Source organism: Aotus nancymaae, unplaced genomic scaffold (genome assembly GCF_030222135.1).
Source record: "Aotus nancymaae isolate 86718 unplaced genomic scaffold, 86718_ANA_hifiasm-v0.15.2.pri h1tg000046l, whole genome shotgun sequence".
Classification (NCBI taxonomy): Eukaryota; Metazoa; Chordata; class Mammalia; order Primates; family Aotidae; genus Aotus; species Aotus nancymaae.
The window spans coordinates 21,594,999-21,620,813 of record NW_026988460.1 but is presented as its reverse complement, the minus strand read 5'-3'; the positions used below and the strand labels follow the sequence as shown (position 1 = coordinate 21,620,813).

Genomic DNA, 25,815 nt, shown 5'->3' with positions numbered 1-25,815 from the left:
CTTGGCACTGGACAAGTTACTCAATTTCTTGGAGACTCAGTGATAAGGAAAGTGATATTTACAGGGCTCTCGCCATGTGTCAGGTGCCGTGCCCACAGCCTTCCTGGCTGACTTCATTCCTTGTTTCCTCATCTGCAAAATGGAGACGATGGAAGTGTCCACCCCGTGGAATTGTGCGGTGAGCTGAAGTGACAGCTTAAATGGGCTTGCTGATTGTAAAGTGTCATGCTAATGCTGTTATTCTACTTTGAAGGGCAATGCTTGTTTAGATCTACGATTTTCAGATGTGTGTGTGTGTGTTTTTCTTAAAAAAGCCACAGGCGTGCTATTTATAGCCAGCTCCTGTACAGGTTTTTATCATTCCTTGCCTGCTCTGCTAAAAATAACAAACGACAAAGGTCAAGTCTGCTTCTACCTATCCGAGGAGTCTACAAAGAATGAGCCTTTTGATTCACGGCGTCGGTGAAGTGAGAACTCTCCTGCCAGCTCAGTGCAGGCTACAGCCCTGGAACTCCCAATCAGGTCACCTGGGTCTACACCGAGGAGCTGAGGAAGGCTGGGGGCAGGGAGCCTGCAAGTGTCTCACTGGGCAGGTGCATCCTGGCCTTGGCCACCCCACCCCTTCCCCTTCCCCAAGCCTGGGGAGGGAGGTGGTGGTGGAGCACTATAGACTGAAGGGCAGAAGTTCTGGGTCCTGGTCCTAGGGGTGTGGCTTGGGCCACGTTTTCCCCATATTCAAAATGAGAGGGGTGGGGAAAATAGCCACTGAGAATTTTCTCTCCAGCCTAAATGCACACATGCCCCTTTCTCCACGCCCTCCTCCAGCCTGCACCACTATGGACTCATTTAACGAATATCCATTGGCCCTTGATAACGACAATAGCGTTGATGATGCTACTGCTCAGCCACTAGTTATGGAGTGCTGAGCCCGTGCCAGGCACTGGGCTAAGAAAGCCTTGAGGTGGAGTAAACTCACAGAGTCCGTGCAACCCCACTGGGAAAGGAAGCGTGTCATCCCCATCTGATGCGTGGGGAGGTGACCGCGCCCAGAGATGTGAGTTTGCACGTGCACAGTCTCTCGCACTAGGCAGTGACAGCTCCACTGGGTGTCACATCCCGGGCCTGTGCTTGGCTCTAGGCACCGTGCTGGGCACAGCAGGTAGGAAGACAGACACAGAGCTTGCTCTCCCCGTTGCTGAGGGAGCGATGGCTGCAGATAGGATGGCCTCACACAGTGTGGGAAATGGCAGTGGAGGGACAGGGGACTGGGCAGCCTGCGCGGGTTCCAGTGAGGAGCTCATTTCACCTGGTCAGCAAGGCATTCCAGGTAGCAGGCATGGCAAGAATGAAGGTAGGCTGGGGTTGGGGTGGGGAATCTCAGAAGGCTGGGGAGGGCTTGATCCCTCACAGCAGAAAGATTCACATTTAGCCTGTGGACCAGAAATCCTCAAGCCCCAGTAATGATGTTTGCCAGTCTGCAAGTTCTAGCATATACTTTGCATCTGTCCTGAAATCACCTCCCTTTTAGAAACATATATATCCCTCTACTTAGTGTTATCTTAAGCATTCATAGCCACAATATCATGGATTTGCTTTGCCAGTTATATTTTTCTCCTAACACATCAAAGTAAGTGCACAGGTATTAAGCTAGAGAGGATGTGCTTGCCCCCCTCCAAAATGGGGACTTGTGTCTGCCTTTGGGAACCAGGCCTGTGGTCTTGGCCCGAGGGTGGGTTTAGGCAGCTTGGAGGTTTGATCTGATCTGGGCTGCAGAAGGATTCCTCGGAGGTTAGAAGGGGTAGGGGAGGCACTCATGGGAATCTGCCCTTGTCCCATGACAAAGGTCTGGGGGTTCCAGCATGCCCCTGACCTTAGAGTGCCACTCTTGCCCCAGCAAAACCCACTCCTCGGACTCAGCTCTCCGGCTTCACCTGAGCCCACTCCTGATCCGCTTTCTCCCAGCCAAGCGCCACTGCGGCCGCACTGACCTCAATGACTAACACACATTCCTGGCCTAGTTACAGAGCCCCTCGCCTCGCATATTTATAGCCACCTCCCGACTCCGCTCACGCCTCTGAGGGAGGCCTGGCCCTTCTTTGGAAGCTCCTTTTGCTACCCCTGCTCTGCCCGGGCCCGGCTTTCACTGGCAGGTGCTGTCAGTCTTCCTTCTGTTGGGGACAGGTGTAGGCCAGGGATTTTGTTCTGTGTGGCCATGGGGAAGTGGCTTCCCCTTCCTGGACCTCATCTGTAAAGTGGGAGCCATCGTCCTCTCTGGCCAGGCTGGGCTATGGTGAGGATAAACTGAGATCCTTGTTCCAAGATCATGAGTAATGACTGATGTTCATGGAACACCAACTATGCACTGGGCCCTGTCTGAACACTTGGCACATGACGAGCGCATTTAATTCTTACAATGACCCCATGAGGGACATACTGTTATTGTCATGCCCATATTGCAGAGGAGGAAACTGAGGAACAGAAAAGTTAGGCAGCTTGCCCAAGGTCACACAACTAGCTGGGATTCAAACCAGACTCCAGAATCTGTACTCCAGGCACTGTGCTGAACTTGACACACAGAGTGGTCCTCAGCCATACTGTGGATTTGCCCTATTTGTTTCCTGCCTTTGGCGGAGGGGGGGACCCTTGAATTAGTTAAGCACATCGATCACCATCTGCAATAAAGTGGTCAAGGCGGGAGTGAATAATGAAGGTGCAATGTGCAATGTCCGGGACTTTCAAGGAGTTATTGAGGACTCGGCTAACGAGGGAGCAGAGAAAGAAAGGGAGAAGTCACAGCTGGGACTCCTGCCAATGTGCCCGGCTTTACGGAGAGGGATGCTGAGGCTGAGGACATGGCAGAGCAGGCTGGCATCTGATGGTATGTGAGAGGTGCTGGGGTTGTAGGAGTGGAGAACTCAGTTCCTGTGTCCCCTGCCCGTACCCCATCTCTGACTTCTCTCACCCTTGAATCTCAAAGGAAGAAAACTTCCAATGCATGTTTTCATATAAAGGGTTTAGGAACTTAAGCCACCTCATCCCATGAATGTTATAGTTCCAGAAGAAGATTCCAAGAGGGACAAGAGAACAAATATTGTTTGGGTGTTTACTGTGTGTGTGGCCTGAGCCAGCACTCGGCGGTCACTTGTTCATTCAACAAACATTGGCTCAGAACTCACCCCACTCTGTGCCAGTACTGATGCTGCCTGCCTTGTATGTGGAGACTTCTGCTCCTGGATACCTGCCTAGCAAGTGGCAGGGCTGGGATCGAATGCAAGGGTTTTTCTCACACCATACAATGACTAATGGCGGGTGCAGGGATGTCTGACTTCACCTCTTCATACCGTTTCCCATGCAGATTTGGCTGTAGCCTAGGTTTTCAGTTCCCCAGTCTGATCCCCCATGGTCACAGGGACATGCTGCTCTTCCTAAAATCAGCCCTAACAGATAAAACCTGATTCCCAACCTCAAAGGAAGTTCCAAGCTGTGGTTTCTGGATCCTAGAATTGAAGAGAGGTGTCGGGTGCCTGTCCTTAGCCGGAAAATTAATGGCCGACCCTGATTTAATTAGCTTTTCCTTACAATGATTTAGGGAAGCCTGTAATTAGCTCAGGGGCCTGGAGGGAGAGGCCCAGGTGTTGGAGCCAGCGCTGGGGCAAGCGGCAGGGGAGGGAGGTGCTGGTTTTAAGATCAGACTCTTGCCCTTGTCAGCTAATAGTGGAGGTTGGGAGACCCCTCACCTCCTCACTGTGGGAGGTGGGTAGAGAAAAATCCTAAATGAATGCAGAAGAGAGGGTGAGCTCAGAGATTATAAAAATATGCCTTTACATATATGTATGTATTTTTTTTTGAGACAGTCTCTTTCTGTTGCTCAGGCTGGAGTGCAGGGTGCAATCTCGACTCACTGCAACCTCCACCTCCTGTGCTCAAGTGATTCTTGTGCTTCAGCCTCCTGAGTAGCTAGGATTACAGGCGTGCACCACCACACCTGGCTAAGTTTTGTATTTTTAGTAGATATGGAGTTTCATCATGTCAGCCAGGTTGGTCTTGAATTCCTAACCTCAAGCAATCTGCCTGCCTTGACCTCCCAAAGTGCCAGGATTACAGGCGTGAGCCACCACTTCTAACCTCTTCCCCACACCCACCTTTTTTTTTCTTTGCCTACCCAAATCAAAAGGAGTGCTTTTCCATTTGATTCGCATTGGAACAAATTATATGACAAATGTGGTTTCATCACCACAGGTTGAGAGTGTGGCAACTAGACTATGTCACTGCAGACAAACCCTCCAAGCCCCTCGCACATAGGTATGGCAATCATCCCACAATGTCAGGTGTTGAAGGCAGACCTTTTTTTTTTTAGCTAATAACAGGGCAGCCTCTGTTCATGGTTCTGAGGAGGGGGGCTCCCAGAACAAGGTCTGCACTGTAGGCAGTCTAAGTGGATATTAGCCAGATATTGGACAAGGTTTTGCCCGAGACCCTTGCCAGCTTCAGACTTCAAAGGCACAGACATCCCAAAGAGTAGATTGTCCCTCTGTGGCACCCCAGCCCCTATGTGACCCACCTTAGTGGGTTTCCCACCAAGCCCTGCACCTGCCCCCACACAAATCCTCACAGGGAAGCAGAGCCAATCCCATCTCTCAAGAATTTAGCCTTGATCTGGAGGCATCAGAGATGCCCCCATAAACAATCAGTCAAGAACAGTGAGGAGTTTGCGGCTATCTTTGATGATAAGATGGCATCCAGGACCAGAAAGCCCTTCATTCATGAATTGTCTGGGAACTTTCATGGGCACAAGTAAACCCACAGCCAGTGGGTGATGTCTGTGATTACGGATGGGTGTTTTAATCTCTGGGCCATTTGTTCTTGAGCCAGAATGATTTGTCTGTTGATGTTCCTTTTTAAGGTGTTTTAAGGAGATTGTTAACCCCTCCGAGTCCAACCAATTTAGAAGCAGTGAGAGTGTGGAAACTGTGTCAAGTGACTGTGGGAACAGAGGTGAAATGTCACTCTTTAGAGATATATACACCCAAGGTGCTTGTGTTGTGACATCTGAGATGTGGAGACAAATTGATTGTGAACTCCTCAGGGAGTTAGTCTGAGTGTGAGTGGAGAAGGCAGAGGTGGCCATGGGCTACACTTGGAAGGAATAACAGCATTCCTGCTGCCACTTTCAGAGGCCATGCCAGGTGCTTTCACATACATCATCCCTAACTCTTACAGCAATCCTGCTAGGGAGGCAACATTAGCCCATTTACAGAAGAGGAGACTGAGAGTCAGAGAGGGGAGGTAACTTGTCCACGACGACCCAGCCAGGCAGGCAGCATTTGTATTTTCAACCCAGGTTTGTTAGGTATCAGAGTCTGTGTTCTCTCACCCTTCACAGAGGTGGGACAGTGAGGCTGGGGATTGAAAGACAAGGGGGATTAAGTGGGTGGGCACAAGTCAGAAAGGAAAATGAATGTTAAAGTTCATTTTTAAAACATATGCTGTGTACCTACTGTGAGCCAGGTTGCCAAGATGAAGACTGCACAGTGTCCATCCTCCAGCTCCTCGTGGTCCCGTGTGTTTGTACTGCTGTGCCCTATTTGACCAGGGTTTCTTTCCAGGACATGTGTACTGATTTTTCTCAGCTGCTGTGCTTAGTCCCCTCTCATAACAACCCTCTGGGTGAGGCTCAGAGAGGTTAGCTAGTTGTCTCAAGATCACACAGCTAGTAAGTGGAGGAGCTGGGATTTGATCCCACTTCTATCTGACCGCACATCCCAAGGCCTTCTCTGGGATCCTGTCTCCCCTGTGACCATCATGCTCATCCACCTTCTACCTCCTGGTCATTCCACTGGAAATAACTTACTGTGTGCATAGCCTCTGCTGAAGCCAGTGTTGGACTTGTTAGCTGGAGAAAGGAGATACATTTTGGAAACCACCCAAGAAAAAGATACTTGAAATAACTTTTCTCAGTAGCCCTTGCTGCTAAAATGCACTGAATCCCGAACAGAAATAGGCTGCTGATGGACTCACATCTACATCGTCCATTTGGCTGGGATGTACAGCTGATGGTTCACTTTCCAAGTCATTACCTCATAGAGCCTCATGGTAGTGCTGGGGTGGGTGTCCTGAACCTCCTTTTACAGATGAAGAAGCTGGAGGCTCAGAGAGGTAATGGGGCTTGCTCAAGGTCATGTTCACACCTGGGGGTGACCTTGGATGCCTCATGTTTTCTCCCAGAGCCTGAGGTTCTTCAGCTGCAGATATGGTGATGGTGACGTTGGCACCCAGGGTTGCTCTGAGCACTACAGGAGAGAATACAGGTGGAAGAATTTAGCGCAGGACCTGGCACACAGTAGGTGCTCCACAAGTGGTAGATGCACTGGACTCTTCAATGTGAAGGTCACAGACGTGGATACTTAGGGTAAAGAGAGGCCAAAGGTGAAAGGCTCTTGAGCCACCGCTTATGCAAACAGGTGGGCTGGCAGCTGCTGACAGTGACAACAATGGCTGGTTTAATCCTCCACACGTTTTTGTATTCCATCCTCAACACAAACAGTACAAAGTGAGTTATGATTTTTGTCCCCATTTTGTAGATGGGAAGGTAGAGGTGCAGGCAGGTTAAGTAGGTGGGAACCAGAGACCAGTTTTCAATGGAAAAGAATACAAATCAAGTTCAGAGTATGATAAGCTTTTAGCTTAACTTTGTCTTACAAGCATCCCTCCCAAATGTCTCTCCCGAACATGCCTCCCTACTTTTGTCGACCTCTCTAGCATTTACTTTGTGACTTCCTTCACCATAGAACTTACTCCTCTCGGGCAGGCCACCTTAGCTCTCATTGCTCATGGAAGGTGGAATCCTATGCCCAGCCTGCTGGGCCAGGGCTAGGAGTAAAGCTGGGTTCCATAAATTGTGAATCTTTGCTACAGCTTTGGAAGTGGTGAAGGCTCCTGCTTTATACCCAGCAGCACCTCTGACACATGGTGCAAATGCTGTCTGCTGAATCTAAATCATATTTCGCATATGCTATTGGAAAAAACCCTAGTCCATGGGGAAAACGTCCCTTTGATGTTCTCTCCCCGACTTGATTGATTACTCGGGGATCCCAGGTGTGGCTGATAGCAGGGGAGAACCTGGCTCCACTAAGTGGTCAACTATATCAGCGCCCAAGTGCTTCTCTCTAGGCCTCAGTTTCCTCTTCTCTAAAATGCAGGAAAAAAAAAAAAAAAGAAAGTGAACTGGCAGGACTAGACTGGAGTGGAAGCTACAAACCAGCTACTTGTGAGAGCAGCCCACTGAAAATACGTTTGTTTGTTTTGCTCAGAGCTTAAAATAAAATTGAATTAAATGCCAATGTTTAAAAATTGGGGGATTGTACATAAGAATCCAGATTTCTATTTTGTCTTAAAATATCATGAGCAATGCCCATCTGGAGTTGGCTAGAGGCGGGTGAGGCCACAGAGATGGACATGTGGCCACTAGGTCATCCTCTCTCCACCTGACTTCGTTAGGGGCACTTTCTCCCCTGGACTCAGGAGGTAAATGAGTTTGCGATGCCTGGACCTGCATCTCTCCTGAACGTGGGAGCCCCTTCAAGGGCGGGGGTGGGCTTCTGGCACAAAACCTTTCCTATTTGTTTCAAACACACTGATGATATGCCAGGGTTGTAGTAAACATATCAGGTACAATTCTAAGCACTATACTCATACCAGCCAACTACTTAGTTCTCATAGCCACCTCCTGAGGTGAGTGCCATTGTTATCATACCCATTTTGTAGATGAGGACGTCGAGGCACAGCAAGGTTAATTCACTTGGCCAAAATCACATGACCGGTAAGTGGTGCCATTGGGATTTGAACCCTGGCAGCTCTGCCTCCAAATCTGTGCTCTAACCATTGCACAACGCTCCTCCTCACCCTCTTTTTCTGGGAGAATGGCCACGTGTTATGGCTTTGTCCAAGTTTCCATCTCTCAATAGGACAACTAATTCATCATCTCCCTAGCTCTCCTTCACTCCTCTATTACTTCCCTCCCTCACAAGTCTATCAACTCCTTTAATCTGATCAGCCCTCTAAGGACAGGTATACTATTTTCCCCACGTTGGGGCAAGGACATTGAGACACAGAGAAGTTACGTAACCTCTCCTGGCTAGAGGTGGGAGAGCCAGGGTTTGACCCTGGCCATCTGGCTGCAGAGTCCATGGTCTTGGCACTCTCTAACACCCTGGAATCCCCTCAACCACTCAGCTTGCCATTCATTTCTTCCCTCCTTCATTTTTTCACTTAACCATCCATCCGACACTCAGCCAACACCCTGTGCTCATGCCACCCCTGTGCTGGGCATGAAAGACTCAGAGACACCTGCATCGAGACTGGCAGGAGTGGGAAGGTGACATCCTGCTCTCGGGACAGGAGCTGCCCATGAACACACTCCCTCTGTGGCCAAGGCCAGTGGGAGAGCTGTTTTTCAACGGACAGCCCTGGAGAGTTCAGGAGGAGGCAGCAGAGGGGAAGCTGGGTGGCCAGCTTCCTGCAGAGGTGAATCCTCTGTAAGGCACTTATGGACTGAAGGAGACCCCAGCACCCCTGACACCCTCATCTCCTAACTCCACCCTTGGCAGCTAGAGAGCTGGCCAGCCTTTTGGTTGTGGCTGGCCCACTGCTTCTGTGGGGCCCTGAGTAAGGGGTTTCGGTGTTCTGGGCCTCAGTTTCCTTATCTGTAAAATATCTTGAAATAACCTTTTTGTTTTAGAGTAATTTTAGATTTACAAAAAAATCCATAAAGACAGTACAAGAGTTCTTGTCTGCCCTGCATTCAGTTTCCCCTGTTAGTCACATCCTATATTAGAATGGTACCCTTCTCACAATTAATGCATCAATATTGATATGTTGATATTAACTAACGCCTGTATTTTATTCACATTTCCTCTGTTTTTACCCAACATCCCTTTCTTCTTCCAGGATCCCATCTAGGTAGCTGCTTTGTATTTAGTCATCATATCTCCTTAGGTTCCTCTCAGCTGGGACAGTTTTGCAGAATATTATTTGGAAACAATAAATTCAAATACCTCGGAAGGAATATTTTGGGCTACTAGAAATATTTTAATCTTGGTGGTGCTTACATCAGTGTAAACACATGTAAAAAGTGGTACAGTTAAAATTAGTGTGCTTCATCTGCTATGTGTTATCATGCCTCAAAAAAAGATTCTCCAATTTGCCACAGTCCCCAGCACTCCCTGTTATATTTCACTCAGACTCTGTCATTGTTTTGTATCATCTGCTTTGAAACTGTATTCATTACATGGTAGTTTACTTATCTTCAAAGTGGGTATAATCATATTTTTTACCTGATAAGGCTATAGTGAAGATGAACTGTGACAATATATATCAAGTTCTTAACACAGTGCCTGGTGCGTAGTGAGTGTTCAATAGATAGGAATGATGATTATTATTGTGGGTGCAATATCTGTATTATTAAAACAGGTGTGTGAGCCTTCCTTCTCCTTACAGCAAGCCCCATCCTCTCCTTCTCCTCTCTCCCCTGCCCTTCTTTTCTCTCTGTTCATCTCTGCCTGGGAGGGTCGGGAGGTGGGAGACAGAGCAAAGCCTGCAAAGACCATGTGTGCCAGCTAACAGAAGGAGAAGACCCTTGAAGGTGAGCCCCGGACGTCCTCAAAGCCCAGGGGAACTTTGGTGGAAGTTGGGGTTCCAATCATTTCCTATTCAAGGAGTTCCTGGGGGTGTGAGGAGCTTGAGGAGCTCTGCAGTTCCCAGACAGCTTCCTCCAAAGCTGTTTTCTACCTCCCAAGGGACTTTCCCTGGCCAACGATCCCTGGACACAGGGATTGGGAGGGCTTTTAGAAGGGTGCTGTGGATCATGGCGACAAGGTAACCTCCAACTCGGGCTGTCTGCTGGCTCAGCCTCTTGGGGGGATGCCAGATTCCCCTGTGTGGTACCCCTAGACCCATGCCCAGAACTGATGAAGTCAGCAGGATACAGGTTCCCAGATGCTAGAGGGTGACCCTCTTGTAAGGATGAAGTCAAGCTCTACACAGAACAGACAGCTGTCTGTGATGAATGTGCAGAGGGCCAATGAGGGGGTGAGGGGAGTGGAAAGAACAGGGACTGAGGGGTAGGAGGCCAAGGCTGGGTCCTGTCTTGCCCTCTAACTTGCTGTGTGACTGCTGGCAAGTCCCTTCCCCTCTCTGAGTCTCTATTTCCTAATAATAATAATAGTAACAATCATGATGATAGTGATGATGATGGCGGTGCTGGTGACAGTAGCTCCCAATTCTCCTAACTTAAGTATAAGACACGGGATAAGTCCTTTATGTGTACAGTGCAATTTCATCCTTATACATACTCCACAAGCTAAGTCCTATTATTAGCCCCATTTCACATATTTTTTAAATGGGGTCAAGGGGCCGAGAGCATGTGTAAGCCTTCCCAGATACACATTTGCAGACACAGGATTCAAACTCCAGTCTGCCTGACTCAAAATCTGACACCACGACCTAGGTCATCTCCTCTGTATTTGCACCTCAGCGATGGGCAGGTAGCCTCAAGGGTCTCTTAGTTTTCCTTCCAGCACCAACCTTGCTGCCTGAGGGCGGCTCCCATGTTCAGGGAGGGAAAGGCAGCAGCTCAGAGCTTACACCTCTCGGGCACTCGCCTGTGCTGAAGGGCTCCGTCTCTTATCTCGTTTGACCCTCACACAGCCTTAGGAAATAGGAACTGTCGCCACCACCCCCATTTTACAGGATAGGAAACAGGCACAGAGAGATGGAGGTAAACATCCAAATGGACACCTGGGTGTCAGGATTTGAACCGGGGTTGTCTGGCTCCAGAGTCCGCGCTCTTGCTGCTTTCACCGCCCTCTGGAGGGAGCATGCCTATGGAACTGGGTGAGGCCAGAGACGGCCCCCCGGGGCTCCTCGTTAATACCTAAAGAGCTCGCCTGGGCCCGGCCTTGCCCTCCACTCTCCCTCCCAGCCAAGGACTCAAAGCCTCATAGGTCCCTCTCCTTACACTCTTTCCACCTCAGTAACCTCCTACCTCCCCACCACTGCCCTGCCCTGGACTAGAGACCCAGGCTCTTGGGGAGACCAACCAGTCCAGGGCTGTGGGCAGTGCCCCATGAACCCAGCCTGCCATACCTGGCCAGAGATGGTGGCGAATCCCCCGGTGTCCCTGCTGGATCCCAGGCCATGGACACAAGTACCCTCTCTGACCGCTCGGCTCCAGCACCTACAGCCACTGCAGAAGTCTGCAACGTACAGCCACACCCTGCAAGGCAGTCATGGCACCCAGGCCTGGCTGCCAGCAGGGCTGCCTCCCTTTCTGGCCTGGGGATCGGTGAAGAGGGAGGCGGGGTGGGGAGGGGCCGGGGAGCGGGGCTGGCCTCCACAGTGTGGTGATCGGCAAAACAGTGGGCTCTGTCAAAAGCACCGTGGGTGGCAGCATTGTTCTGTGCCCCTGGCTTCTTCCTGGGCCTCTGTTCTCATGAGCACGAGGCTCCTGATCCTATCAGCAGCACCCTGGCTTCAGCCCTGGCTACCTGGAAGTTCTTTTGTTCTGAGGATTCTTTGTATAACTGGCTGGCATGGAGTGGCCCTGGGAACACGGGGAAAGCGTGGCCACAATGCATGCATCTGGCCCAATCCAAGGAGGCTTCCACTGAAACAGGTCACGTGGGGAGAGGCCAGGACAGGAGAGCCTGGGCCAAACTGCCCGGACTCTTGCTTCCTCCAGGAAGCCTCTCTGGACTAAGGGGAAGAAATGGTAACAGAGTCCCCCACCCACCTTGCCTCTGGGCCCCGTGACACTCCTTGCTTGTGCCCTATAATGTGCCTGATCACTTTCTCTTCATAGAGAACAGGAAGAAAACATTTTTCATTTCCTGCTGAGCAACTGTCCTTCCTCCAGCATCCTTGGAGAAGGAGCACTTTCCACGTGAACAAGTTTCCCAGCTACTGTAATCTTCCCCCTTCGTGTGCCAACATGTGTTTTATTTTAAATATTTCAGGTGTAGGGAACTCACCCCTGAGTATATGTTTTCATTTTTTTGTGAATTGATATTTTGCTAATCACAGCAACTCCTGTTTGACAAATAGCAGAACATCTATGCTGCAAACATATCATTTAGTCAACCTAGCAACTTCCTCCGCTTCCCAGCCTTTTGCTTTTAAAAATATGGTTTAAGCAGGTGCAGTGGCTCATGTCTATAATCTCAGCTACTTGGGAGGCTGAGGTGGGAGGATTGCTTGAGGCCAGGAGTTTGAGGCTACAGTGAGCTGTGATCACGCCACTGCACTCCATCCTGGGTGAAAGAACAAAACCTTGATTTAAAAAAAATAATTTAAAAAAGCCTTTAAAAACACAGTTTAAGTCAGGTACCATCTGATCACTTTGCTGGCGAACAAGGAAAGTCCAGGGACTCCAAGCGCTGGCAATTCCTGTGAGTTGATCCCTGGGTGGCGCCATGAGGTTCTCAGAGCACGGGACACGTTGCCCCTTCACTAAGTACCCCAGACTGCAGAATGTTTTAAGCTCATGCATTGTATTTTCACGACCGTTTTGTCTCTGCTCTCGACTTCAACTCTGTAAACTCCACGAATGCAGTGTGTGTTTGCTTCTAGTGGGAAACTTCCTCCCCTGCCGCCTCATAATTCAATCCACCTGCTGGCCTCCTTGCACTTCCTTTACCCAACAAGTGCCAAGCACCTACTGTGTGTCGAGGATGAGGGACACAGAGATAAGCAAGACAGACTCTGTGCTCAGGGAGGGAGAAAGGATGGTGAAGACACAGATGTTGACGTGTGAGCTCAGAGAGATTCAATCACTTCCTCTGGTCATAGACAGCCGGGACGATGTGGGCACTGATTCAAAGCCAGACCGGTTTGACTCCAAAGCCCAAGTTCCTTCCGCCACCCAACTTCTCCTGAGTAGTTTATGGTCTAGTGGAAGAGATGTAAGTAAACAAAGCATACAACGATGCATTCAACAGTAGAGGCATTTCTGAGAGCTGCAGGACACAGAGGGTGGGGTGATGAATCTTTATGGTGGGGGGTAGAAGTTACACTGGGGATGTTTCTAGGGAAGATAGAAGGTGAAACCTGAGCAGGGTCTTCCATTCGCTAGCCCAAGAGTCAGCTGATTCATGTTAGAAATGTGTCTAGAGCCACAGTCGCATGCCCTGAGTGAGGCACGCTGTGTTATTTACGTGGAAAATGCTGAAGCACGAGGTGTATGGACTCTGTGCCATTCCTGCTCCTTGCCACTCATCAGGCAGTGAGGCCCCTGTTCCTGGAGTTAACCAGAAAGAGAAAGTTACCAGTTAGGGATACTGGGAGACCTAGAACTGGGCAGGACTGTTGAGCTCTTCGGTTCCTTCTAACAGTAAGATCCCACAAGTTTCATTATCCTCAGGCTAGCACAGGGAAGGCAACTCATTCTTAGTTTTCCCAGTGACCATGAGGAGGAGAGCCCTCAACCCCAGGCAGGCCAAGGCTAAGAGTGGGGCCCGAGGGAGCTCAGCAAGGCCTGGGAGCCCAGGAGCCTTTGGTTTCTTTCAATTCAGAAGCAACAGACAGCCTTGAGCTTACTTCTCAGGCCCTTGTGTATCGGTTACCTCGTTAGCCCCCATGGCAGCTCCTGAGGAAGGGGGGACTGTGCCCAGGTTACAGATGCGTGAACTGAGGCACAGAGCAGGCCCCACAGTGAGTGGCTGACACTGCCAGGTCTCTCCAAGTCAGTACAGTGCTCCACCCATTGTAGCTGCCAGTACCCCACGGAAGACAGCAAGTGGCGGGGAAGGCCCAGGCCCGTGGTGTATAGAGTCAGGCCCAGTGGATTCTGCTCTTGGCATATGGGGTTGGGCACCTGGCCCAGCCATCCCCATGATGCCAGGGGCCCAGCAAAGTGGGCAAGGCCTGACACACAGCGAGCTGGTGAGGCTGGGGCTGAGAAGGTGGGAATAGGCCACGGTGAGCACATGGAATACAGGAGTGCCTTCAGTCCCTGCAACAACCTGTGATACAGTTGATGGTTTGTTTGCAGATGAACCAATGAGGACCAGAGAGGAGTGGTCACTTGCCCAAGGTCACCCAGCAGGGCAAGATTTGAACTTAAAATTCATACTCCACTATACCATGTCCCCACCCCACTTCCTGTGTGTTTTCTTGTTTTAGCCTCGTGTTGGTGCAGAATCCCCCATGGAAGGGAAAAAGCACCAGCAGCATCAGCTCCAGGCTCGAGGCCAGATCTCACCCTGGACAAGAACTGCGGAGGAGGGCAGAGCCAAATGCAGCCCGTCCCCAGCTTTCTTGCCCATGGATGTGGGCATGAGTTGCTTTGGTTACATAGTCATTCTACTGCAGTTCCTCTTTGAAAATGTAAATGTCCCTTGGACATTTACCTCTCCCCACTGCCTCTCGTAAGACATTCTGCCCTCTGGACTTTAGTCTGGGGGAGCTGATCCAGCAAAACATTCAGCTGGACAAGCGCTGTTTGGGTGCCAACTAGAAGACACAGCCCATGCTAGGTGCCTGGGGGAGTGAGGAGTCCCTGCTAAGATGCTCCTGTTTCTAAAATGCTAGCTGGAGCTTGGGTATCTGGAGCTGGGGTGGGGAGCATCTGATGGCAGCTTCAGCTCCCAGCTCAGCAATCTCGATGGGTTTCAGAGCCCACAAGATGGGCAGGATGAGGAGCAGAGAGACAACAGAAGATAAGGATTTATGGCACCCAGCGAGGCACATGGCTCTGCCAACCTCTGGCTGGCTGGTTGCTAGGACGGAGCCTCTGAGCATCTCACCACGGGCAGCTGGAGGAGGCATGAGATGAATAGAGATGGGAAAAGGAGGCCCAGGTCACACGTGAGCTCCAGGCAGAGCAGCCCCACCACAGCATGGGTGGGCATGGGTGATGCAGCCAGACACCAGGCTCCCTGCAGGCTTCTCCTAAGAGCCAGGCCAAACTGGCTAGAACCCACCTGGTCCAAGTCTTGCTTGCAGGGGAGGAAACTGAAGCCCAGAGAGAGAAGAGGAAGAATGCCTACTGGGTGCCAAGCGCCACACATGCTGCTGTGTAGACGTCCCTCATTTGTGAAGTAGGAACCACCCTACTTTGTGCATGGAGAAACTGAGGCTGGAAAGTGGAAGGATTCACCGAGGATCACAAAGCTCAGGCTGCGACCGGCAGCACCAGGATTGAAACCCAGCACCCAGGCACTCTCGTGCCTAGTCTGGGGTACTGGGACCAGTTTGTGAAGCTTTGCTTGGTGCTGGGTGGGAATACGGATTGTAGGCTCTCAGTTCAAGCAATGTGGAAACTGCTCAAATTTGGGATGGAGGAGCTTAGTTAACTTTCCCAGATCCATGAGATGACTGGGGAAGAAAAAAATGGAGAGCTGGTAATAAAGGGGCTCCAGCACTGAACCCCCACCTCTCTGGGCATCCCAGCCAAGTGGGAGTGATGGGCTTGGGTCTCTGCCACTTCCTACCTTCCCGGGGGTAGACTCAGAGTGAGTGTCCTCTCAGAATGAAAGTCAAGAGACTGATGAGAGGGAGCAGGGCCTCTCTGGAGGTTCTCAGAGCACCCAGAAAGGGCATTACCTCTCTAGGGAAACAAAGACAGGAGGTGACCTCTTTCTCTCACCCTTTGAATACCGTTGCTGCGAACGATCTTCCTGGCATTTCCCTATCCAACAACAGCCAGTTGCACACTTACCTGTTTTGTGGCCTTCCTGCCTGTAACCACCTTGAAATCTAAATCCCTGGCTTCCCATGTTTCTGGAGTCTAGCACATAGTTGTGCTGAGAAAGAGCTCGGCTTCAAACTTACAGGTTCTTTATGTAACATAATGACCCCACAGTTCCAGTTTGGAGTTTAAGGCCAAAGGGCATCTCCTGGAAGCTAAGACATCAGTGATTTTTAGAAGGATGTCGGCCTTTTAGAAAATGATGTAAAGTATTCTTTGAGTCTATTTGGGAACCTAAATGTCACGCAGGAACTGGTGGTCTATCCAGAATCAGCTTCAAATCATTACAACGGGGCTATGGGTTCAACTATGTCCTCCCAAAAAGATAGGTTGACGTCCTAACCCTTCGTACCTCAGAATGTGACCTTGCTTGGACACAGGGTGCTTGCAGAGGTGATCAAGTTAAAGTGAGGCCATTAGAATGGGCCCTCGCCTGGAATGACTTGGTGTCCTTATGCAAAGGGGAACTTTGGACACAGAGGCACTCACTGGGGGAAGACGACGTGAAGGCAGGGGACTAGAGTGCTGCTTCTCCATTCCGAGGAGCACTGAAGATGGCTGGCAAACCACCGGAGGCCGGGAGAGGCTGGGACAGAGTCACCTTCAGCGTCCTCGGAAGGAACCAAGCCCTCTGACACCTGGATCTTGGACGTCTAGTCTCCAGAATGTGAGACAACACATTTCTGTTTGTGGTCATGTGTCACAGCAGCCCTAACAAATGAACACAGATGACAGACTTTCTTTGCCCAATCCTCAGGTGGTTGAGACAGATGGGGTCCCAGCAGAAAGGCGCCTGGGGTCCTCACTATTTGGGGCAATTGTTCCCACTGAGGATTACCAGGAGAACAAATCCCACTGAGCAGCCGTCAATATTCCAGGCCCTAAGCTGGGAACATCCTATTTTCTCTTCCATTGAATCCTTCCAACATCCTCAAAAGGGAGGGCTCCCATTTTAAAGAATATAAAACTGAGGTGGGATGCATTTAAGTAACTTGTCCAGGATTGCACAGTCGGGACCCGCATCCGGCAGAGGGGGACCACCTGTGGCCGGAGTGTCCCACTGCACCATGCATCCTCCCCACACGAGGCCTCATGCGACGGCTCCCTGGCTCTGATAAGTAGCTACCAGAGGTTTGGGGCATGTGTTGATGCAACCTGTTTGTTCCCGCCCCTGAATTTTAGACTGGGGCAGTCTGGCCACAGAGGGGGCTCATGTTTTTTCCTTTGGTTCTCTCATTGAAGAGAACAGGATTGCAGGGAAAAGTTCAAACTCCCCCAAATGATAAGCTGTTTCAGAATCCTCAAGTCCTTTTAAAGCCTTTGTGCCAATTTCTACCTTTTACAAAGCACTTTCTCAAGCATGGGGACCCCATCCCCCAGCACAGCCCCTCAGATGGGAATTATTGTCCACATTTTAAGGACGGATGAGTCAGTTGCTTTGTAAACTGGTGTTAATTACAACTGCCTAATACATTGCTGACTTGGAAATTCTGCCAATTGAACTTATTTATAAGGAAAGATGCCCGTCATTTTTACTTAAAAAGGGTTTCTGCTGGGGAGGATTTAGTTGTTGTTCTGGCACAGTCTTTGAGTAAAATGTTTTCCATAAACGTTTTCTGACTCCACAGCTTCCCTCAGTTGGTTTTCCTCTCTGGATGTTCCTGTCAGCAAAGAGAGTGACAAGGTTCCTTGATTCCCTTACTGAGGTGGTGACTCGGTGACTGGAGCTGCTTCGTGGCTGGAACGTCTCAGCAGTTGCGGAGGGGAGGCTCTGGGAGGCCCTTTCCCTCTGGCTCTGGGGAGGACAGGTCAGCCTTCAGGGTTGAGGGTCTGCTGGCACACACTCTCCCCTGGGGCTCAGCCCAGGCTGCCCCAAGAGAAGTGCCGCTGAACGTTCCATCCACAGTGAGCCGGTGGCCTTGACCCCAGACTTGGAAATGCAGACAGTGCCGGGTTCCCAACAGATGCTACTTCTTCCACTTGCACTGCATTTTACTGAAAACCTGGACTCCAGAGCCACACTACCTGGGTTCAAATCCCAACTCGGGTAGGATTAATACCGAACACTCTGTGCTTCAGTTTCTTCCTTTGTACAGTGGGGATGAGAATGGTCACGCCTGTCTTACGGGGCTGATGCAGGCACTACATGATTAAACATTTTAAAGCATGTAGAACAGGCCCTGGCACAAAGTGAGCCCTGTATTAAGTGATTGCTATGGTGATTTTTGTGGCTATTGCTGTTACTATGAATTCATTCAACCAACATGGGTTGTATGTGTGAAGTGAGATGGTACTTCCTAGCAACCCAGGCATTAAACTAACCACTCTGGGTCTTGCTTTTCTCTTCTGCGAAATGGGGATAACAGAACTGCACATGTCACAAGCTGGTGGTGAGGACAGGGGCTCAACACGATGCCTGGCACACAGTGAGTGTTCAGGGATGCCTAGGCACTGAGATGATAATTGACGTTGGTGTGATGTGATTCCTACTGGCCGTCAGGTCAGGCCCTCCATTGCTGTCCTGGAAGAATCTCAGAATCACCCTGGATAGACTCACTTCTGAGTCCAGAAGGTCACCACTTAGGGTCTGGGTGGCCCCTATGTCCTCCCTGGATTTTCCTGACCCACCCCTCAGCACCCCAGACCTAGATCTGTGACCCAGTCCTTCCTGGTGTGACCCTCACCACCCATCCTCTCCTGGCTTTGGAGGGATGTTTCTCAAACACTGATCAGACCACTGGAACCTCCCAATAGCTTCACCACTGCACACAGACTGTAATTCAAATATATAAATATATAATTCAAATATATAATTAATTCCTCACAGGGGCCCTCTGCTCACATTACCACATTATCTTGGGCCCCGTTCATCCCTCCCCAGTGCCACTGAGACCAGGAGTCTCCTTTATCCCATTTATAAGGGCACATGAGAGTATGAATGTGCCGTAAAGGGTGCTCAATAAACTCTTGTAACCAAATAAACAGAAAGTCAAGTCCTGGCTTCAAGCATCCTTTAGAGAGAAGATGATGCATCTTTATTATGATATAATACAACAGGTTGAACTCGGTGGTGAAAATTCCACTACCTGGTTGCCACCCATGGGCATGCGAAGGCTTCGTCAACCCATCTCAGGAGGAGGTGAGGAGCGATGTCACCGCCTCCCCTGGAGGATGGCTTGTGGATGGCTCTCCTCAACCTCCTTCCCCACTGACGCCTGTCAAAAGCTGCTGGGTTTAGATGCTCAAGTTTCTGTTCCGTATTATGGATCATTTAATATTCAAGAGATGGCATTAAATAAATATGTGAGCAATTATGTAATGTGTTTGGAAACAATCTGGTTCACACCAAAGTGCTTGGGCGAGAAACCAAACTTTAGCGAAGCAAGAGGTCTGGGTGGTGTCTGAGGGCGGAGCAGGGAGGCACGTGGCCCGTCTGCTTGTTTGCTCCCTCCCTGAGTCGAGTCTGTGGTTACTCATCTTTTGGGACAGGAAGGCACAAAGACAGTGAGAAGCCAGTGATGCTGGCTTGCACAGTTAGAAGCTCAGAGTTGTATGCTGGCTGCAAAGTTTCTTCTCTCTGGGTGTCAGCCTTCTCATTTGTGAGAAGGGCTAACAGCGCCTACTGGGAAGGTCAGATGAGATGACGACTCTAAGCTCTGGCTCAGAGGACAAGCTTGTGCAACCTAAGTTATGTCTGATGCTGAAAGATGAGCTGTGAGAGCTCTGATCTCTTACATGCTGGGTCCATGGGGCATGGACTCCAAGATTTGTATATCACTCTAATGTAAGGTTGGTCAAGCAAGGCAAATAACAGAGGCCCCAAGAAATGGCTTCAGGAGCACAGAGGAAGACATGGTTGATTCCAGCAAGGAGCCAGAGAAATCTCACAGAGCTGCCATATGTGCTGGCTCTGAAAGGTTGAGTGGTGTTTTGGCCCCAGAGAGAGGGCTGCCCTATTTAACTAACATGCATCAGGCACCTAGAAGGTCTACTCATTTGACAAGTATTTAATGTGCACCTACTATGTTCCAGCTACTCTGCTAAGCACTTTATGTGAATCATCTGCAAAATACCATTTTACGGATGAGGGATCTGAGACTCAGAGGGGCTGTCCCAGTTGCAGAACTGGTATTTGAACCTGGAACTGAGTCCAGCTCCCAAGCTCTCACTACCAATAAACACACTACTGCCACCTAACTGGCCTGTGCAATCCTCTCTGTCAGTTCTTAGTACATGTCCCAGCAAGCCCGCCTGACCACCCCACCTCCAAGGCTTCATGTGCAGGCCAGGGCATGGCCCAGAGGGTAGAAGAATGAAGCAGGACCTGGTGAGGTGGCTGGCTTTTCATTCAGGCACCAGTCTATCCTCCCAGGGCAGAGGCAGTGTCACATCTGCCTGGGCTCTTCAGTGCCAGTGATGGAACAGACCCTAGATTGACAGCTACCCACCATGTGATGTCATGGGGCCTTCCTCCTCCACAGCCTACATCATGCTCCCAATTCAAATGCCATAGGGCTTCCCGGGAATTTCCCCAAACCAGCCCAGTGTTTCATAAACAACACACATGTCCCCAGTAGGATGGCAGAGAGAAGAGAGCTACTTTCACACACTGTGTTCCTGCTCAGTTGACCCTCCGTTGGCAAAGGCCCCCACCACAGCCCTCTTCCCAGGCTGATACCCCCAAACCAAGCCCTGTCAAAAGCTGCTACTCACCCCTCCATGTCTTCTGGTTAAATGAGAGGTGTCAGGGTTTGGAAACTGGGGCCCATGTCTTGCTGGCTCTAGGGACTGGGTGACGAAGTTCAGCTCTGGAAAAGGGGAAAGATAGCATTAGTTAGGGGTGGGTGACCCGACAGAGACCCAGGTCAGAAAGGAGAAGGGAAGGGAACCGTGGGGTGGACTGTCCCTGGTGTGTTGGCTCTAGGCTAGGGACAGTTTTGACAGGAACCTAGCCCTTGTGGTCTGCATTCAGACCAGCATTGGTGAGCTTTGCCCCTTCTGGGCCCAGAGTCCATCTCAGGGGTGCAAGTCCACTTGCTGGCAGGGGTCTCCCTGTCTATGACTGAGAAGGTTGAGTGGCTGGCCTCAGAGAGAGGGCTGCCCCATTTAACTAACACACATCAGGCACCTAGCAGTTCTATTCATTTGATAAGTATTTCATGAGTAGCTACTATGTTCCAGCTACTCTGCTAAGCACTTTACATCAATTATCTTTGCTGGATCTTCATAAGATGCCACTGTTGTCCCCATTTTAAAGACGGTCTGTGTGGGCACAAGGGGTGTGAAAGAGTGGTCACAGGTGTGTGCCCTGGAGAGACAGAGATGCTTTCTTGGGCAGGTGACTTAAACTTCCTGAGCCTCCTTTCCCCATCTGGAGGATAGAGATCATAATACCTATTTCTCAGGATATTTATGAGGGGTAACTAAAACATAATATACATAAGTGCCATGGCTCTTAGAAACACTCAATAAACAGCAGCAGAGATGGCTGTCAGCTTCCTTCTCTCTCTCTCTTAATTAATTCATTTATTTGTAACTTTTTATTTTAAATAGTTATTAATTCAAAAGAAATTGCAAAGAAATGTAGAGAGATCCCATGCACCTCCCTCCAGACCCCCCCAAGGTTAACTTGCACAACTGTAGCATGACACAGAAACTAGGCATGTGACATCATACAATTGACAGAGCTTACAGGCAGTTTGACGTGTGTGTGTGTGTGTGTGTGTGTGTGTGTGTTTGTGCGCGTAGCTCTAGGAAATGTTACCTGTAGTTTTGTGTAACCACCACCACTATGATCAAGATGTAGAACTGTTTCATCCCCACAGGGCTTCCTTGTTATAGTCATGCCCCTCATCCCTAACCCCTGGCAACCTCTAGCCTGTTTTCCATCTCTCTAATACTGTTCTTTCATTGACGTTACATAAATGGAGTGATGCAGTATGTAACCTCTTGGGACTGGCTTTTTTCACTCAGCAGAATTCCCTGAAGATTCCTCTAGGTGGTTGTGTGCAACAAGAGTTTGCTCCTTTTTATTGTTGGGTAGTATTCCATACCTGGATGCACTGCAGGTTGTTTAACTATCAACCAGCGCAAGAACATCTGTGTTACTCCTAGTTTTGGGGTATTATAAACACTTATGTAAGGTTTTTTTGTGTGAACAAATGTTTTCGTTTGGAATAAATGCCCAAGAGTGTAATTGTTGAGTTGTATGGCAGTTTGCATTTTTTTTTTTAAAGAAACTGTCAAACTGCTTTTCAGTTTGGTAAATGAATTTTATTTACATTCCCACCAGCATGTGCAAATGGATCCAGTTTCTCTGCATCTTCATCAACATGTGGTGTTGTCACTATTTTCTATTTTAGCCATTCTGATAGGTGCGTAATGATACCTAATTGCGGTTTTATTTTGCATTCCCCTAATGACTAATGATGTTGTGCATCTTTTCACATGCTTATTTGCCATCTATATATACTCTGTGTTGGATGTCTTTTGTCCGTTTTTAAATTGGATTTTTAAAATTGCTGTTTTGAGACTATTTTGTATATGTTAGATATCAGTACCTCAAAGGTTTTGTGGTTTGCAAATATTTTCTTCTAGTCTATAACTTAGCTTTTTGTCCTTGTCACAGGATGTTTGTCTTTTTACCCTTGTCATATGATAGTTTTTGCCTGTTTTATGGATTTGCTCCTTTCCTCTTGTTCTTCTTCTCCCTCTTGCTCTCTTTTTACCTCTCCTTCCTCCTCCTTCTCCTTCTTCTCCTTCTCCTTCTTTCTTCTTCTTTTTGAGAAAGGGTCTCACTCTGTCACCCAAGCTGGAGTGCAGTGGAATGATCATAGCTCGCTGCGGCCTTGAACTCCCAGGCTCAGGCAAGCCTCCTGGCTCAGCCTCCTGAATAGCTTAGACTACAGGTGTGCACCATTACGCACAGCTAATTTTTTTATTTTTATTTTTAGTAGTGACAAGCTCTCATTATGTTATCCAGGCTGGTCTTGAATTACTGGGCTGAAGTAATCCTCCCACTTTGGCTTCCCAAAGTGTTGGGATTACAGGCATGAGCCACTACACCCAGCCTCTCACTTTTTGTCTACAAGTTTTATAGTTTTACATTTTACATTGAAGTCCATGGTCCATTGTGAGTTAATTTTTATATGTGGTGTGAGACTTAGGTTGAAGTTATTATTATTATTTTCATTATTTGTGCCTATTTTGCCAATTGTTCTAGCACCATTTGTTGAAAAGGTTATCATCTTCACTCCATTGAATTGCTTTTGTACCTTTGTTAAAAATAGTTGGGCATATTTGTGTGGGTTTATTTCTGGGCCATCTATTGAGTCCATTGTTCTATGTGTCTCATCTCTGTCAGTGCTGCAGTCATGATTTCTATATAATAAATCTTGAAATCAAATACATTGATTCTTCATTCTTTTTCTTTTCTTTCTTTTTTTAACCACAATTACTTTTGCATCTTCATGCTTTTTCAAAATGGTTTTAGATATTCTAGATTCTTTGCTTTTCCTTATAAATTTTAGAAACTTTTCTACATCTATACCAATTTTTCTGGGATTTTGATAGAAATTGCAGAGAACAGACATCTTTGCTATGTTACATCTTCCAATCCATGCAAGTCTCTTCATTTATTTAGGATTTTAAAACTTCTTTCATCTCTGTTTAATAATTTTCAGCATACAAATCCTATAGATATTTTGTTAAAATTTATACTTATTTCATTTTTTTGAGTGGTTGTAAATGGCATTGAATTTAAAATTTTGGTGTCCACATATTCATTGCTAGTGTATAAAAATACATCTTTTTGTATGCTTAGCTTGTATCCTATAACTTTCCTGAAATCACTTATTACTTCTAGGAGGTTTGTGTTTTTAGATTCCTTGGGATTTTTATGTAGACAATCAAGTCATCTGCAAACAGCGAGAGTTTTATTTCTTCCTTTGAATTTGTATGTCTTTTCTTGTCTTATTGCACTGGCTATAGCTTTCAGCACTATGTTGAATATAATGATGAGAGCTGGCATCCTTGCCTTGTTCCCAATCTCAGGGGAAAGTATTCAGTAAGTATAGGTATAACGTAGTTTTTAAAGATGCTCTTTATCAAGGTGAGGATGTTACTCTCTATTCCTACTTTTTCTGTGTTTTATCATGAATGGGTGTTGAATTTGCTTTTCCTACATTGGTGGATACCATCATGTGATTTTTTTTCTTTAGCCCATTAATACGGTGGATTATATGAATTGATATTTAAATGTTAAGCCAACCACACATCCCTGGAATAAACCCTAATTGGTCATGATGCATAATTCTTTTTACGCATTGTTGAATCATGTTTGTTAATGTTTTGTTAAAGATTTTCACACGTATATACATGATGGATGTTAGTCTGTAGTTTGTACTGTCTTTGTCTGGTTTTGATATTACAATAATAGTAGCTTCATAAAATATATTGGAAGTGTTTCTTCCTCTTCTTTTTACTGGAAGACACTGTATAGAATTGGTGTTAATTTTTTAAACTTGTTAAATTCTGCACTGAAACTATCTGGTCCTGGAGATTTCTTATTAGGAAATTTAAAAATTACAAATTCAATTTCCTTAGTAATTATAGGGATATTAAAATTATCTGTTTCATATTGGGTGAATTGTGGTAGTTTGTGTTTTGTGAGGAACTGGTCTATTTCTACTAGGTTGTTAAATTTATACTTGCAGAGTTGTTCATAGTTTCCTTACTGTATTGATGTCTGTGGGGTCTATAGTGTTATTCTCTGTTTCATTCTCAATTTTGGTCATGTGTATCTTCTCTTACTGTCTTGTTCTCTTGTTCTCTCTTTTTGGTTAGTCTTGCTAGAATTTGTCAATGTTATTGATCTTTTCAAAGCCATCTCTGTGTTTCATTGGTTTCCTCAATCATTTTTCTGTTTTCAACTTTATTTGATTTCTACTCTTAACTTTATTTTTTCCTTTCTTCTGTTTGGTTTGGGTTTATTTTGCTCTTCCTTTTCTTGGTTCTCAAAGTAGAAGCTTAGATTGTTGATTTCAGAATTTTTTATTTGCTAGTTATACATAATGCTGTGAGTTTTCCTCTCAGCAATGCTTTAGCTGGTTCTACATATCTTGATAGGTTGTATTTTAATTGTCTTTCAATTTAATATATTTTTAAAATTTACATTTAGACTTTCTCTTTGGCCATGGATTATATAGATACACATTATTTAGTTTCTAAGTGATTGGATATTTTCCAAATATCTTCCTGTTATTGACTTCTAGTTTCATTCCACCATAGTCAGAAAAAATACTCTCCATGATTTCAATTCTTCTAATTTTGCTGATGTTTGTTTTATGATCCAGGATATGGCCTTTCATAGCATATGTTTCGTGGACTCTTGAAAACAGTGTGTATTTCTGCTGCTGTTATGGGGAGCATTCTATAAATGTTGATTAGATTTTGTTGGTTCATGGTGTTGTAAAGTTCTTCCATATTCCTGCTGATATTCCTCCTGGTTGCTGTATCAGTTATTAGGAGATAAGTGTTGAAGTCTCCAGTTGTAATTGTGGTCAATCCTCTCAGTTTTTTCGTCACATATTTTACAGGTCTATTGTTTGGTGCACACATATTTAGAATTGCTATGTCTTCCTGACTGACCCTTTTATCATTACATTATAATAATGTCCTCCTCTATCTCTAGTAATTTACTTTGCTCTCAAGTTGACTTTGTCTGATAATATAGCCATTCCCACTTTCTTTTGATTAATGTTTGCATGTGTTTTTTTCTATCCTTTTACTTTTAGCTTGCTTATATTATTATATTTGAAGTGAGTCTCTTGCAGCTAACATGTAGTCAGTCACGTTTTTCAATCCACTCTGCCAATCTTTGTCTTTGAATTGGTGTATTTGGACCATTGATATTTAATGTAATAATTGTATATTAAGGTTTAAGTCTGCCATTTTATATGTTTTTTCCTGTTTGTTCTTTCTATATATATTTAGAACCATTTTGGTGTTATAATTTTTTCGTCAGTTGTCAAACATAATTTAGAAAACTCAAAAGAGAAGGAAAGTTTATTACA

At 47.3% G+C, this 25,815-nt stretch overlaps 1 protein-coding gene across 9 annotated transcripts in view; it reads right to left on the bottom strand.

The window, feature by feature from the left end:
• ATP2B2 (ATPase plasma membrane Ca2+ transporting 2) overlaps positions 1-25,815 on the bottom strand; it is a 392,052-nt gene that overhangs the window by 197,260 nt on the left and 168,977 nt on the right. For 8 of the 9 annotated variants that reach the window (XM_012471790.3, XM_012471770.3, XM_012471772.3 and 5 more), the window contains exon 3: positions 20,456-20,550. The gene's annotated coding sequence lies outside the window, so the exon portion shown is untranslated. Of the gene's footprint in view, positions 1-20,455; positions 20,552-25,815 lie in introns of those variants that run through there. The other variant, XM_064361988.1, reaches the window with a different exon arrangement.